We start from the raw sequence: 17,491 nt of genomic DNA on the forward strand, positions 1-17,491 counted from the left end.
GGTTCTCTCCCATCCTCCTATGCCGCCTGGACATCGTTAGCAGATGGGATACAGAGGCTCTCCCTATGACTGCTTCCCAGACGTAAACTGAGAACATCATGTTTCCTTGTGAAATATTTGCAAATTCCCAGGGGGCTTCCATATATGTGCTGTGCGGGCTACTCCCCTTCATCAAAGAGATCAGCTTCCTGCCCAGGAAAGTACTCCTACCAAGGAAACAACTGAAATTCACACAAACATCTTTACTTTGAATTTGGGGGTCTTATGCACTCATATGCTTTAAAAATCCTGATAGGGAAGATGAACTCTTGAAGTCAGTTATTTTGTTTGGGATTTTTCTTCACATTAGGGACCTGATGAAGCAGAAACAGAGTTGGAAGGGGGCCAGGAAACAACGTGATAGGAAAGCCAGGGGAGAGAGAGACACACGGGAAGGTGATTGGGAGAGAGCAAGTGGGGCTGGAGAAATGGCTCAGCACCTAAGAGCACAGACTACTCTTACAGAGGCCCTGAATTCAGTTTCCAGCACCTACATAGGGCAGCGTACAGCCACCTGTAACTCTAGCTGTAGTTCTTTCAGCCCCTGAGGGCACCTGCACTCATGTACGAGTTGGAAGGAGTTGTGTACACACACAAATAAAATAAATATATTTTTATATATAGACCAAAATAGAGTTTTAGGGAATAAACCAAGATCAACCCCAAGCCAGGGGCACATAGACACAGAAATATAAATCCGTAGACTGACAATGACAGCAGCTCAGTGAGAGAAAAGACTGCAAGACACCAAGAAAGATGCAAGGAAGCGTACAGAAGGAAAAGGATCTGGGCCTTTTCCTGGACCATTGTTTCCTTTAGGTGACATGGCAGAAAGAAGGAGGTGACTTGCCATTAGGGCTGAAGGTGTGGCTAGGAAGACAATCACCATCCTCCTACAGCCCCACACTGATGATATATGCCTGCTGTTTGCACAGGTGGGAGTGACGGGAAGGCAGCCATTGCAGACAGCACTGAGGCCAGGGATTTGCAGCTTGCGACTAACTCAAGCTGTGTGACATGGAGAAAGCAGCTTCAGCTCCGTGAGGGCGAGTGGGCAGTTCTACCTGCCTCACAGGATGACTTGAACAATTAGTTGAGTGAGTCATGAATCAAAGCTTCATGTGACACTGTGTGCCGGGCATGACAAGGATGTTGTTCCTTATCTGGGCTGTCTGCAGCCCAGTTCTCTGCTGTTAAATTCAGTATTCTGGTGTGAGTATGGAATGCCGTGAGAGCTCCTGTGTCTCCAGAAGGCATGGTACCCAGGGCAGTAAAGCTGAGAGGTAGGGCCTTTGCTCTGACCTCATCCAGGGATTAGTCCATTGATGGGCTCAGAGCTTAATGGGCTACTGGGTGTGGTGGGAACTTTAGGAGGCAGGGTTTAGTAAATACAATATAAGGGTGTATTTTGTCTGTATCCCCCACCCCCTTCTCTCCCTGCAACTTTCGTCTGCTGTGTGCTTTCTGCCTCTCAGCAAGCCCAAACACAGTGCTACCAAATGACCATGAGTGGAAACCCTAAAACTGTGCCAACACTAATTCTCATTTATGATTTACACTGTCTTGTTTTGTTTACAGTGACAGAAAGCTGACTAATGAAATAAGCACCTGTTAAATTAAAGCTATCCATGACTAGCCTTAACTAGCCTAAACCAGCTCCAAACTTCAGTTTTCCTTGGTTCTGTCCTGGTCTATTTGCAAAAGCAAACTGTGGGTCCTCTAGGAAGTGCGGTCACACCCCAAGCACATGGTTTCTGCAAACAGTATTCATAGCCACACACCCCAGGGAAGTCTTTGCTCTGTGCGCGGTGATAATGATCTTGTCAATAAAACCATAATTTACACAAAGGGCCGATTATAAAGTGCTTGCCTTTGTGTATTATTTTATATTCCTGAAGTCTTTCACAAGCAAATTTCTTTTGTAAAAAGAAAAAAAAATAGATTGTCTGTAGGTCACGATGACCTAAAGGCAAGCATTTCTAAACTCATGTTTTACAGCTATTTAAGGACACTGAGCCATTAGGGAAATTACTTTTAACGGAGGAGAGCTAGAAAACCCCTGTGAAGGAACTCAGCTGCCTTCCTAAATTAGAAATAAGACCAGCAAGATCTGATGTCTTCTGTCTCATAGTAATTCTCCAAATGTTTATTGTTTGCTTAAGTCAGATAAAGTTTTCTATTGTTTTCTGATTATAATTAAAAAAAAACCATGCCCATTGCAGATAATAATAATCACAAATAATAATGCTATATTTTGGTAGAATACTCCCCAATCATCTTCTTCATTTTATTTATTTTATTATTTGAGGTAGGGTCAAACTATGTAGCTCTGACTGGTCTGGAACTCTCTATGTAGACCAGGCTAGCCTCAGACTCACAGAGATCCTCCTGCCTCTGCCTCAGCCTTTGGAGTGCTGGGACTAAAATCAAAAACAGGGTGGTAGGCATGTCCTACTATGTTCAGTCAGCACTTGCAGTTAGTGCATATTTGATTGAGATGATATGTAAAACTACAGTACTAATACTTGTAATTCCTTTGGATGTTATTTAGAACTTCACAAACTTCATTTTTAGTAACTCGCAAGTAATTTGAAATTAGAGTTTAATTACTATGCATTACATAATTTAAATGCTAACTACTATAGATTATTACTATTACCTTTCAAAGAAAAGAGGCTATGTTATGTTTCTACTTTTGTTGTTGTTTTTGTTTTTGTTTTTGTTTTTTTTTTTTTGGTTTTTCGAGACAGGGTTTCTCTGTGTAGCCCTGGCTGTCCTGGCACTCACTTTGTAGACCAGGCTGGCCTCGAACTCAGAAATCCGCCTGCCTCTGCCTCCCGAGTGCTGGGATTAAAGGCGTGCGCCACCACGCCCGGCTTGTTGTTTTTGTTTTTGAGGCAGGGTCCCACTACGTTTCCCTGGCTGGCCTGGAACTTGCTATATAGACCAGGCTAACCTCAAACCCACTGAGATCCACTGCCTTTGCCTCCTGAGTGCTGTGTGTCTGTCTTTATTTTGGGTTGTTGCTTTGTCTTTCTTTTACTTAAAAAAAAAAAAAAGTGTTTGTTTGTTTGTTTGCTTGCTTATGTGAGGGGGCAGAGGTCAGCCTCAAGCTGCCATCCCTGGGAAGGGTCTTTGTCTGAAAGCAGGGATCTCTTTTTTGGGCCTCAGGGCTCTCTGTTAGGCTAGGCTGGCTGGCCAGTGAACCCCAGGTAGCTGCCTTCCTCCACCTCTCCAGAGCTGGGATGATAAGTGTGGGCCATACACCTGGCTTTTTTAAGTTTTAAAAATGTTAGCTCTGGACTCAAACTCAGGTCCTCATGTCCACACAGCGAACACATTATCAACTGAGCCGTCTCCCCTGGCCCTATTTGGTTTACTGTGTAGCTAGCTAGGCTGGCCTCAAACTTGGTTCTCCTGAGTTAGCTTGCTGAGCACCACCATTCTGAGCTGACTGGCTTCTGCATTTATTCACAGACCAATGGAAATGAGGCTTTTTTTTTTTCCTGGTAACTTAAAAAAAATCCAGAATCCCATTCTCACTAGCATCCAGCAACTGAGTGAGCACCATAGTATCCATAGAAACCCTAGCATCCAGCAACTGAGTGAGCACCACAGTATCCATAGAAACCCAAGCTTCTTTTAAGTACCTGATTTGTTCTTTGTACAGGCTGAACTCCATTAATCTCTAGGAGATAAACAGTATATTTATTGTGGCACTTGATATTTAATGAAGAAATGAAGAAAAAGCCATTCTTTGAAAGAGAAGTCTATAGCTTTACCATACACAGCTTATTTCAACTGTAAAAATCTTTTTTTTTTTTTTTTTTTTTTGGTTTTTCGAGACAGGGTTTCTCTGTGTAGCCTTGGCTATCCTAGAACTCACTTTGTAGACCAGGCTTCCTCGAACTCAGAAATCTGCCTGCCTCTGCCTCCCGAGTGCTGGGATTAAAGGCCTGCGTCACCACGCCCGGCTTGTAAAAATCTTATGTTAGCCAGATTGTAGGTAGATGGCTCAAACTAAATACATGGCCGAGAAAGGTGATTAGTTATAAATGCTTAAACATCTTACTTGGGGAGGAACCGCCATACAGGACAACATGAACCTCAGCAGCAAGGTCACCATGGGGCCTCTGACGGGCCTCACAAGTGTTAGTGATCAGTCTACAGAGTCAACTGTGAGTTATGAGCCTGGCTGAGACACTCTTACCCTACAGGCAAAAAAAAAAAAAAAAGTCACCACAGTACTAAGTAGCTGCCTGGCTACTTAGAAAGCCTTAGAAAGATCTGGGAAGTTTGGAGAAGTGTAAGTGCTAGGTAAGGGCCAGAGAGCACACACTCATCAGGATGTTCCTGCCCTCCTCCCCACATCACTTACACTCCACTCTGAGGCGTTACTTTTACCTGGATGGTACTTCATGCTCTCCTATATTCATTGTTACCGTGTGTATTGTGTGTGTGTGTGTGTGTGTGTGCATGTGTGTGTACTTGCTCATGTGGAGCTGAGAGGGCAACTTTCAGAAGTCCATTCTCCCCTTCTAGTGTGGGGCCCAGGGATGGCACTTGGGTATTAGCTGTGTAAGCACGCTGTCCGCTCAGACAGCTTACTGGCCCTTCTGTGCTTACTGCCGGGTATAGTGCTCACCCTGTCTGCTGCTGCTTACTGTCTCCCATGAGCACTTTTGTAACAATTATAAAACTATTATGCTCTCTTTATAACACCACATGAATAAACTCTCAAAGGGCACCAACATTGCGAAGCAAGAAAGTGCCGCTGAGATTACTGCTTTCTACTAACATACTAATTTAGCAAGAAAAATGAAAAAATAGTTGAAGTGCAGGCTATGCTAATTTAAGGTGGTGAGATAGATACAAGATCGATAAACAAATATAAATGTCATTGAGCGGGCCGGGCGTGGTGGCGCACGCCTTTAATCCCAGCACTTGGGAGGCAGAGGCAGGCGGATTTCTGAGTTCGAGGCCAGTCTGGTCTACAAAGTGAGTTCCAGGACAGCCAGGGCTACACAGAGAAACCCTGTCTCGAAAACCAAAAAAAAAAAAAAAAAAAAAAAAAAAAAAAAAAAAAAAATGTCATTGAGCAATGACTATCAGAAAATATAATGGAAAAGGGATTATTTAAAACTTTGTTAGTTGGGCTTAGTGGTGTATATCTTTAATCCTAGCACTCAAGATGTCGAGACAAGCAGATTTTTGTGAGTTGAAGATCAAGTTCCAGGACAGCCAGGGCTACATAAAGACACCCTGTCTCAAAAAATAAACAGAACAGTACAGGTGTGGTAGCACACACTTATAATTCCAGCACTTGGGAAGGAGAAGCAGGAGCAGCAGTATGTCTTTGGGGGGAGGAAATGATAATGTAGTTAGATTTTCCCCTCCCTGTCCTTCTCTCCAAACCCTCCTGGAGGTCCCTCCCATGCTCTCTCAAATCCATGGCCTCTTTTTTTGGCTTGGAAGATAAATATCTTAAGGTGGTCTTCGGCTACATGTTGGGTTGAAGGCTATCCTGAAATACCTGGGATACTGATAAAATTATTAATCAGTAGTAGAGATACTGAGATAATATAATTTAAGGTGGCCACACAGAAGAACAATATTCAAATATAAATGACTTTTCATATGAGCAATGAATATTAGAAAATACAACAGAAAAAGGGGCTATATATCATATACTATATTATGTATGTGTGATATATATGTATACATATACCATACATATGAACATAATGGCTAGTTTTAGGCCTAATAAGAAATATACAAGAGTTATATGAAAGCAACTATATAACTTTACCAAAATTCATGAAAGCCTAAGTAAGTAGAGTGTGGCCCTATGATGAAGGATTCAATATTATAAATGTTGATTTACTCTAAATTGATGTACAAACTCGATGCAATCTTAATTAAAATCCAACTTTTGAAAACTAGAGATAGTGTAGAAGAAAAGAGCCAAGAAATACTTGAATTGACTAAAGAGCCTGAAGAAAGAGAGTTTTTCTGAACATCAAAACACTTTGTAACATAATCATAATTAAAGCAGGAAGGGAGAAACAAAGGCATGGAGGGGGGGACCAGATAGCCTTCAATTGTTGCTGATTTGGTTGTTCTGTGTAGCCCAGGCTGACCTCCCACTGTGTAGCTGAGGATGGCCTAAGGATCTTCCTGCTTCTGTCTCTCCAGTGTCAGGGTGACAGGCCTGCCCCACTTCACCGGGTTTCTAGCCAGCACTCTACCATCTGAACTGTCTCCAGCCCTGGTTTGGGGTTTTTAAGGTTTAGCATCTCACATGGCCCAGGCTGGCTGCACTCACTGTGTAACCAAGAATGACTTTGAACTCCTGATCTTCCTGCCTCCACCTCCTGCATGGCAGAAGTTCAGTCTGGTTGTTCCTCCCAGCCCCATGTTCACAGAAATAAGACTCAGACCCAAAATATATTTACAGATACCTTGGCCATACCTCTTGTTAGATCATAACATAGATTAACCCATTTATTTTAGTCTACATTCTGTCACTTGGCTGATTACCTGTGCTCTGGTGCTACGTGCCAGTCTCCGCACATCATCCCAGATGGATCTCTCATGCCTGGGTATATCCCAGAATTCTTTCTTCTCTTGGGCATCCCTCCCACTTTCTGTTCTACTCTTTCCTATAGGCCATACGTTTGGTTGTTGGGTTTTGGTTTTTTTTTTTTTTTAATTGACAGGTGATGCATCTATAAAATACATAAGATACTCTCTCTACACTGCATGTTGGGACTACACGCATGCCATGTTATATCGTTTGTGGGGTGCTGAGGACAGGACCCAGGGTCTTGTGCATACACGCCGGCCAGCATTCTATAAACTGAGCTTCAACCCCAGGCCAATGTTTATCTGTGGCAAGTATATCAGGACTAGCAAGAAAAGTAAAGACACTATTAACCTTCTATTTGGAAAACTCTTAATTCTAAAATTAGAAGTTAAACTTTGTTTGTTTGAGACATGGTTTCACTCTGTACCCCAGTCTGGCCTCAAACCCTGGCCATCCTCCTGCCTCAGACTCTACAAAGCTGGAATTATAGTATGAGCCACTATGCAGGGAACATTTTTGTAGTATCAGGGATTGAACCTGGGGCCATGTGCACACTAAGCAAGTGAACTATGGCCTCAGCCCCAGAAGCTAAATTGTCCCTTATAACTCCTGTCCACCTAGAGCCTTCAAGTGTGAATCACTTGGTAACTATCAAGGGCTAAGTTGAGGCCATAGGAGATTAAAGTGGGACCTCCCACGGAGACACTATTAACCTGAGAGTCTCCTTGCAACAGGCAGAAAAGGACTCCAGGCCACAGGGGAGCTGCAGATGTTCAGAGACTGGAATACTGAGGCCACAGCCAGAGGCCCAGGGCTGCTGGAGGCCACCAGGGGCTAAGGAGGAAGAGTGGAAAGACTTTTACCTCAGAGCCTCCTCCAAGATGGAACCAACCCTCCAAATGGTGTTTCAAGGCCCTGGCCTCTAGAGCTGTGAGAAATGTCTATTTTATTTTATTTTATTTTATTTTATTTTATTTTATTGTTTTTGGGTTTTCGAGACAGGGTTTCTCTGTATAGCTCTGACTGTCCTGGAACTCACTCTGTAGACCAGGCTGGCTTTGAACTCAGAAATCCGCCTGCCTCTGTCTCCTAAAGGCGTATGCTACCACTGCCTGGCGAGAAATTGTCTCTTTTTATAATCTCCACAGCTATGGCAATGCAGTATGCTAGCTCTAAGAAATAGATGCAACACCACACAGGAGTAAGCTTCAGGCCTATTAAATGTCAAACACTCCAAAGGCAGTTGAAGAAATGTCAAATATGATTTTTATAATTTACAGGGTAGAGAAAAAATTCCCAAGCAAGACACAAGCCCCAGGCGTGGGTGAGGGGTTTAGACTAGAGTGGGACGGACAGGTCTGTACACATCTCACATCGGTGAAGTCAGTGAGATGGCTCAGAGGTTTAGGTGCTTGCCACCAGGGCCTGGCAACCTGTGAATTCCATCTCCAGGACCCACACGGTGGAGAAAGAACCAGCTCTCATAACTGATTCATCTACACACATGCTCATACACATGCATGTGGTGCACAAATAAATATCTTTATAAGTTTTACAAATAGTTATTCAAATCATAAAGACTGGAAATAGAAGAAATACAATAGGCCAATACAAACTTTGTAATATTTAAATAACTGATGCTATCTGAAAGGCTAAAGACTATAAATATATAGGCATTATTTTATAGTGCTAATGTAAGATAAATGTGTATTAAAAGGATATTTATGCTTGGCATGTGGTATGTAACTATAATACCAGTACTTGGGAGGTTAAGGCAAAAGGATCATGAATTAGAGGTCCTGGGGTACGCACCAAAAATATTTTAAAACTCTAAGTAACTAGTAACACTAATTAAATATTTCACAGAATGTTCTAACTATAACACAATGGAATACTATATAGATATTAAAGAGAACGATTAATAGGGTGTGCCTCTGTGGTACAATGCTTGTGTAGCAATACACAAGACCCTGTATTCCATCTTCTCCACTGGGGGTGGGGAAAGACAGACAGACAGACAGACAGACAAGAGAGACAGAGAGAAAAAGACATACACAGAGAGACAGACATACAAGAGAGACAGAGAGAGAAAGAGACAGAGAAAGATACAGAGAGAGAGAGAGAGAGAGGCAGAGAGACAGAGACAGACAGACACTAGGCCAACAATGCACAGAAGGGTCTCCAGAATATACTAAGAGGGATAAGATGGGTGAGAACAAATTACTCAAAAATAAGCATAACTTGCGACCACAGTGGTTAAACTGTGCTGGGCACATGCTGCGGTGTGTAATCACACAGGGCACTGGGAAGAACATCTAACTGCTGACAGTCTTGCCTCTACAGAAGGCTGCACACGTGCTCGTTCTGAGTGTGCATTTGTGAATATGGGATAGTGGGGGCCTTGTGCATTTCCCTCCATTTACTTCTATGACTTTTGAGTTTTTCCTATAGAAGTGACTCACTGCTTATCACATCAGTAGTGGGGAAACATAAGAGGCACCTGAAAGTGATACAGCTAATTGCGAAAGCTGCAGGATGCTGTAAATACTGTTTACTGTCGTGTCCAGGTGTTTTGAAGTCTACTCAGAAAATAGCCTTTCGTGTTGTCAGAATATACACATGTATATCACGTGCCGGCCACGAGGGTGTCATCCTTTTCCCAAGTGTCAAGACATCACAGAAGTGCTTTACTAAGCAACTTCACTGATTCTTCCAACAGGACTGAAATAGGACACTGGAGTCTAAAGAGAAAAAATACTCAGACAGGCACACAGCCAACCCTGGTGTCAGGCCCCTCGTTTTATTGTCCTGTCTCCTCCAGGACTATGATAAAGACTAAGGAATAATATCACAGAAACATTTAGTCATGTACAAAATACTGTATGCAACCATTCTATTGTATTGCTCCCTAAAACCATTTGCTCCTGTATAGTGCAGTGTGACATTGTATCTGTCCACAGGCTGCTAAACTCTACACACCACATGTTAAGTGTGCAAGGCAAGGCTGGGTAGCTGAGGCATGTGTTACAATGCTTGGCTTTATGGGTTACTGGGGATTGGACCCAGCTCAAAGGGTGGATCAGAATCCAGCAGACACTGGGCTGGAGACATAGCTCTGTCGGTAGTGTTTACCAAGCAGCATCCCGTAAAACCAGATGTGGTTTTGCACACCTGCAATTCCAGCACTTGGGAGGAAATAAAAGCAGGAAGATCAGAAGGCCCAGGTCATCTTCAGCTCCATGAGGAGTACTAGGCCAGACCAGGGTTCATGAGATACTATGTTTTATTTTTCTGTTTGTTGTAACTGTTGTTGTTTCTTTTTCTTTTCTTTCTTTCTTTTTCTTTTTTTTTTTTTTAAAGAATACAACAGGTAGAAAAAGAGCTGAAGAAACAGAAAAGAAGGCTGGAAGTAGCCATAACATTGGTAAGATATTTAAGGGCTGGTTGGTTCGTTTGATACTGGGGATAGAACCCAGGGCCCCATGCATTCTAGGGAAGTGCTCTACCACTGAGCTACACCTCCCAGCTAGCTACCTGCCCATCCTGTAAGTGGTTTTTGCAGGAGAAATTACTGGTAGCTATACTGTAATGAATGTACTAATTAACATCAATTTTATGAAGCAAGTGTTTTTGTAGTTATCAGTATATAACTTCTACCCAAGGGGCAGTCATCCTCATCTATACAATTGTCACTTGATTAAGTGAAAGGTGATCCCAATATAGCTAATGAGAAGGCTAAGTCCGAAGCGCCTGGGAGCTTGGATGTATGCATGACTGAGTGCCTCTGCTGTGACCGTGGGAATGGGAGCTGCTGAAGCTAACTGGAGATTATCATCTGTTTTGCAAGAATGGGCACGCACAGTGAGCCACAATATCAATCCAAACAAAACTGGTGTCTAGGATGTAGGGAAGGGAACATTTGTAACCATCCAGATGTCAATCAAAACAGCAAGTGCCAGGCTATTACAATCGATTCAGAAATGAAGGACAGAGAGAAAAGCAGTCGTCATGAAAAGCTGTGAACTAAACAGCCTGTAAAGAAGCTCTGAAAGATTGGCCAGGCCCGAAGGGCTGGGCATGACCGACCGCTCACACTCTTTTTTTTTTTTTTTTTTAAAGATTTATTTATTATATGTAAGTACACTGTAGCTGTCTTCAGACACTCCAGAAGAGGGCGCCAGATCTCGTTACGGATGGTTGTGAGCCACCATGTGGTTGCTGGGATTTGAACTCTGGACCTTTGGAAGAGCAGTCGGGTGCTCTTACCCACTGAGCCATCTCACCAGCCCCCGCTCACACTCTTAATCTCAGTGCTCGGGAGGCAGAAGCAGGCGGATCTCCCTGAGTCCAGGGCCAGTCTGGTCTATGTAGTGAATTCTAGGATAACCAGGGTTACATCGTGAGACCCTGTCTCAAAAAAGGAAAAAAAAAAAAAAAAAAAACCACACACACACACACAGAGGAGGAGCAGAAGCATGGAGAGAAGGCTGGAGAGATGGCACAGAGGTTAGGAGATGAAGAGCCCTGAGTTCTTCCAGAACACCCTGGGCTCAACACCCAGCACCCACATGGTGGCTCACAAAATTCTATAACTCCAATCCCAGAGAATCTGATGCTCCCTTCTGGCCTGTTCAGCTAATGTATGGACATAAACACATGCAGGCAAAGCATCCACACACATAAAAATAAAACAAACAAAACTCTAATTGAGAATAAGATTTGACATAGGAACTAAACTATAATATAGTCTTTCTTTCACTTTCTTCTTTCTTTCACTTTCTTCTTTACTTCTTTGATTTTTTTCATTGTCTTTCTTCCTCTTTCTTTCTTTCTTTCTTTCTTTCTTTCTTTCTTTCTTTCTTTCTTTCTTTCTTTCTTTCTTTCTTTCTTGGTTTCTCAGTGTATCCTGGCTGTCCTGGCTAGCTCTGTAAAGCAAGCTAGCTACAACTCAGAGATCTACCTGCTTCTTCTTCTTGAATGTTGGGATTAAAGCTGTGGCCTACTGCCCTTGCTAAATATATTCTTCTACTCTAAGATAATAGCAAAAAATTGAGTGTGGTGTCATATACCTGTCTTCCAGGATGGAACAGATGCATTGTGAATTTGGGTTAACCTGGGCTACATATCAAGTTGCAGGCCAGGCTGAACAATATGCTGAGACCCTGCCTCAAACAAAACAAAACAGGGCATTAATAGCATCCATTTCTAAAATTGATATAGCCAAAGGTCACTCCACCTTGCTATTTCTAAAATGGTCCTAGGGCTCTTAAGCACAATCACATTTGATCCAGTAATTATGGGTTGCAGCAGCTTCATAGCAGATCTACCTGCCTCTTCCTCCTGCATTCTGGGATTCAAGACATGTACCACCTGCACAATGAGATGATATTAATATTAATATGGGATAGATTAGATAATTTTGACATCCTGTAACTTTACACATTTGTTTGTAGGGCTGAGGATCAAATCTTTAGGAGGGTATAGACAGGGGAGCCAAAATGGAATAACAAGTCTTAGTCAAGCCTAGCAGTACAGGACTGTAATTCCAAATACTTCAGAGGCTTTGGTAGAAGGATCACAAGTTCAAGAGTTCAAGGCTTGCCTGGGTTGAAAGTGAGATCAAGGCCAGCCTGGTAACTTAATCAGACCCTGTCATATATATACACATATATTATATGAGTACACTATAGCTGTCTTCATACTCAGCAGAAGAGGGCATCAGATCCCATTTCAGATGATTGTAAGCCACCATGTGGTTGCTGGGAATTGAATTCAGGACCTCTGGAAGAGCAGTCAGTGCTCTTAACCACTGAGCCATCTTTCCAGCCTGAAACCCTGTCTTATTAATAAAAAGTAAACTTAGAGCTGGGTGTAGCTCCATGCCAGGCTAGTTGCCTAGCATGTATGAGGTTCTGTGTTTAAACCCCAGTATAGACACTACAGTTCATTTTCCTCCTCTGTGTGTGTTTGGAATGTATGTATGTAGTACACATAGGTGCACGTGGAGGCCAGCAGAGTGCAGCAGGTGGCCTGCTCTATCACTTTCTGCCTTATTACCTCAGTCAGGGTCTCTCATTGATTATGAAGCTTAACATTTGATCTAGGCTGGCTAGGCATGGAGCTCTCAATCTACCTGCTCCACCCTCTCCATGCTGTTACCAGCATGACAGCCATGCCCAGCTTGCATAGCCAGTGTTTTTACTCACTGAGCCATCTCCCCAGCCCAAGACCATGTCTTGATCTTACAAAAAGAACACAGTCTGCAGCGTCTACTCAGCATATTAGAGTTCAGCTCCCTCAAAACAGTAAGTGTTGGAAACAATAAATTGGCAGAGAGGGGTGAAACTTAGCTTACCAGAAGACTGTCCAAATCACTTAACTCGCCACCCTGTCCTTAACACCACGTTCTCTTGGCAGAGCAAGGAGTATAGGGATTCATCATTAGGGATTTTTTTTTTTTCTCTTTTTACCTTACTTTGTTTCCTTAGAGATGGACCACACACGGATCCCTCACAGCCTTTATTTATTAGTTTCTTTTTAAAATGTTTTTATTTTTATTTTTTTATGTGCATTTGGTGTTTTGCCTGCATGTAGGTTTGTGTGAGGCTGTCAGATCTTGGAGGTGCAGACAGTTTTGAGCTGCTGTGTGGGTGCTGGGAATTGAATTTGAATTCTCTGGAAGGGCAGCCAGTGCTCTTAACTGCCGAGCCATCTCTCCAGCCCTTATTTCTGTTTCTTTTGAAGTGCGGTATTACTACATAGCTCAGATGAAGCTCCAACTGCCATCTTCCTGCCTGAGCCTCCCAAGCACTGATTGAGGTTACAGGTGTGTGCCACACCTAGCTTCCAGTCACCCATCAAAGGGTATGTCCTCCAAGACTTAGTTTTGCTTCATTTATTGTCTTATGTATCCAAGACTGACCTTTCAATATGTAGCCGAAGATGACCTTCAACCTCTAATCCACCTGCTTCTACCTCACAAATGCTGGGATTACAGTCAAGTACCAGCACACCCAGGGTATGCCATGTTAAGGATCAAACCCAGGGCTTTGTGCACAATAGATAGCACATCACCAACTGAGCCACACCCCCAGCTACTTCCCTTCAAAGTATCAGAGATTGACTGTGTACCTTATGTGTGAGATTTCATGTTATTAAGGTCCCTATAGTACTTTGTATCATCTATCTACACCCACGCCACAGAATAACGAAAAATTATTTTTAAAAGCCCAGTTCATTTGTGAGACTATCACATGCTCATTTTCATAGACAAATTCTTCTTCTCTATAAACTTCCCCCTTATATTTATCTTTAAAACGTAACATCTGTTTTTCTCCAGCCAAAGTTATTTCCTGTTTTGCTTATTATAAACAGCTTGGCCTATTGTTACTTATCCTAATGCATTAAAAAAACTTTTAAAATTACATTCATTCATTCATTATTTATTTATTGTGTGCGCGAATGTACACATGCGCTCTTGAGTGCACTTGTAGGTCAAAAGATAGCAATCTGAGTTCCCTGAATTGCATATCAAGACCACGGGGATTCAGTGGGTTAGCAGGCCACTAGGGAACTGTGTGCAGTCTGTCTCTGAAGAAATATAAGAGTAAAGTGGAGGGAAGTTGTGGTATTGGTTCTTTCCTTATACCATGTGGGTGTCAGGGCTCATACTTAGGTTGCTAGGCTTGGTGGCATGTGTCTTTCCCACTGAGCCATCGGCCACAACACATTTTTTAAACCTAGGGTCTGTTTTCTTTTAAAACAGTCTAATTTTTTTTTCCTTTTCCTTCTTCTTTCTTTTTTTTTCAAGACAGGGTTTCTCTGTATAGCCCTGGCTGTCCTGGAACTCACTTTGTAGACCAGGCTGTCCTCGAACTCAGAAATCTGCCTCTGCCTCCCTAGTGCTGGGATTAAAGGCGTGCGCCACCACACCCAGCCCAGCACATTTTATTTAAAAAAAAAAATCCCCTAAGTTGAATTTGCAATTAAAGACAATATAATCTATAATGGAGTTGGGAGCTTCAGAAGGAAGAATGGTTTCCAGTTGTAGCACACAGTAACCACTGAAAATGGATTCACAAGAGGACAACCAGCAAGAGCCAGACAGTGTGAATGCAGCCTGGACATAGTAGCCTTGGTTCCAGACTCTCTGTAAGAGTGCAGGAAGCTCAGACACAGAGAAAAAAAAAAACCAAAAAAAAAAAAACCAGAGGGCCATGACAGCAGAGAGCCTAGGTCACCACTCCTCGCCTCCAGTCCTTCAAAGGCTATCTATCCATTTCCCTAGGACAGCTCTCAACACTAAGGAGCTGGCTCCACCCAGTTCTTTAGCCTCTACTCCAACCTCTGCTCTTGACTTTCAAAACTCTTTTCAAGTCTTTTCTTCCCTATGGCTTTGCACATATTGTTACTTGGGTTTGTCATGCCTTCTCTTCCGAATTGCTTCAGCTTAAAAATCACTCTCTTGGAGAAAGCTTCCCCAGGGCATTCCGCACCCACACTCTCTCAGTGTGCACTGTCCTGACCTGGCTTGGGACCTATCACGATTACATCTTTATTGTGTGAATACCATCTCCTTACATGAAGTTAGATGTGATGACAGGCATTTGATGTATCTGGTTCTTTGCTGAATTCAGCACCGAGCATAGGTGCCTGTCATCAGCAGGAACAGACGTTCAATAGATTTATTAACTGAGTGAAGGAGCAACAGAAGCCATAGGGTCTAGGGTGTTTGGTTTGTTTGAACCAGCTCTCTATTCCCTCATCTGTTAAATTGGGATCATGGTAATTAAACTCTGGGGAACTGCTTTGTGGATTAAGAGTCAAGGCTGTAGTATGCTTGGTATGTACATGACATATAGCAAGCATTAGGAAACATTAGCTATTATCACCATTAAAAGGAAACTCTGAGTATCTGAAACTCTTAGACATTGTCAGTAGGAATGTGAAAATAATACCCTTCCTTTTAATTGTAAACACAGGCAGACCATACCACTTAGCAATCTTACTCCTAGGCATACACTTAAGCGAACGAAAAACTTACAGAAAACTTTAGACAGGAATGTTTATAGCAGCTTTATTCACAACATCTCAGAATTTAAAACAACTCGGATGTTTTCCAAATCACCTAGTAGATAGACAAATCAACGGAGCAAGAAACAAACTGATGGCACGAATAATAACACAGATGAATCACAGATCCACGATGCTAAGTGAGAGAAGACAGAGTCAAAAGGTGACATGCTGTAGGACTCCATTCCTGGAGAATTTATATGACATTCCGGAAAACTCAGCCAGTGATTTGCAGACAATAGGAGTGGGTGTGAAGGAGGGGATGATGGAAGTGTCCTAGCCGGACTGTGCTGTGCTGACACGATGACAACATGCATTTATCAAAGCTCATGCACAGCACTGGAAACCGTAAACGGCTAATTTCACTGTATGCAAATTCTATCTAATTTAAAATAGAAAAATAAGGCACGATAAAACTGCACGTTCCTTCAGGAATGGTACATGTACTTTCCTCTCTCTCTCTCTCTCTCCTCACTCTACCCCGCTTTCACCTTTCAGTTTTACCTTATTTTTATCTCTTAATTCTGTGTGTATGGGTGTTTTGCCTATACGTATATGTGTAGACCGTGTGCATGCCTGGTGTCCAAGGAAGCTATAAAAGGGTGCTGGCTCCCTTTGAATTGGAGTTACAGACTGATGTAAGCCACCATGTGGGTGCTGGGAATTGAATCCAGGTCATCTGGGAGATCAGCCAGTGCTCTTAACTGCTGAGCCATCTCTCTGTCCCCTTTATTTTTAAATTATGTATATGTGCATCTTGCGTGTGGGTGTTCCTGGAGGGGACGTCTGATGCCTTGGAGCTGGAGTGCCACGGTGGCCAGCTGCTCAATGAAGGTGCTGGAAACTGAACTTAGGTCCTGGATCCTCTGGAAGAACAACAGGCATCTTTAATGGCTCAGCTATCTTGCCAGCCTTTGTTTTTTGATTTTTAAGACAGAATTTCATTACATAGTCCAGCTAGCCTCAAACTCTCCATTTTTCTGCTTCAGGTCCCAGAGTCCTGGTATTTATAGGCATGTGCCACCACATCCAGATGGCACCTATGGTTTCTGATAATAAAAGTACCATATGGAGAAAAAAAAAAAAAAGAAAAAAGCCGAGCAGTGGTAGTACATGCCTTTAATCCCAGCACTTGGGAGGCAGAGGCAGGTGGATTTCTGAGCTCGAGGACAGCCTGGTCTACAAAGTGAGTTCCAGGACAGCCAGGGCTACACAGAGAAACCCTGTCTCGAAAAACAAAAAGCAAACAAACAAACAAACAAACAAACAAAAGTACCATATGTTGATTGTAGATGTGTGGGAAAATAAAGAAAAAAATATTTCCCTGTCATTTGCTTTTGGTTGAGACAGTAAATTTTCCTTATCCACGTACTCTTCACCTTCCAAGTGCTGGGATTATAGGCTTGTACCATCACACCCCAGCCAATTTTGCTCTCAGAAGTAAACATTCTGCTTTCTGAAATACACTTTGCATACATCCCCATGTCATTAAATAATTTTCAAAATAATAATTTTATGAGTCAATAATATATGTGTGGAGGTTAGAGGGTAACTTGTGGAAGTTAAAACTCTCTTATCAACATGTGGGTTCGATGGATGAATTCAAGCATCAGGCTTGAGGGCAAATGCTCTACTGGCTGAGCCATCTTGATGTCTCTCTCACACTCCTCCTGCAATTATATATTTAAGCATTCTTTTGTTGTTGTTGCTAAAATTTATACTACTCACACATTTTTGGGGGGCAAACTAAAACAACAATAAAATTCCATTCCTAAAACTGTAATGTTTTTTAAA

The 17,491-nt window shown here is 42.5% G+C and overlaps 1 protein-coding gene across 1 annotated transcript in view; it reads right to left on the minus strand.

Annotated features, from left to right (window-relative positions):
- The window catches only part of Tlcd3a (TLC domain containing 3A), a 29,730-nt gene that overhangs the window by 11,374 nt on the left and 865 nt on the right, over positions 1 to 17,491 (minus strand). The gene's annotated exons all lie outside the window — the stretch shown is intronic.

This window comes from Mus caroli, unplaced genomic scaffold, assembly GCF_978045245.1.
Source record: "Mus caroli unplaced genomic scaffold, Mus_caroli_1 scaffold_13, whole genome shotgun sequence".
NCBI lineage: Eukaryota > Metazoa > Chordata > Mammalia > Rodentia > Muridae > Mus > Mus caroli.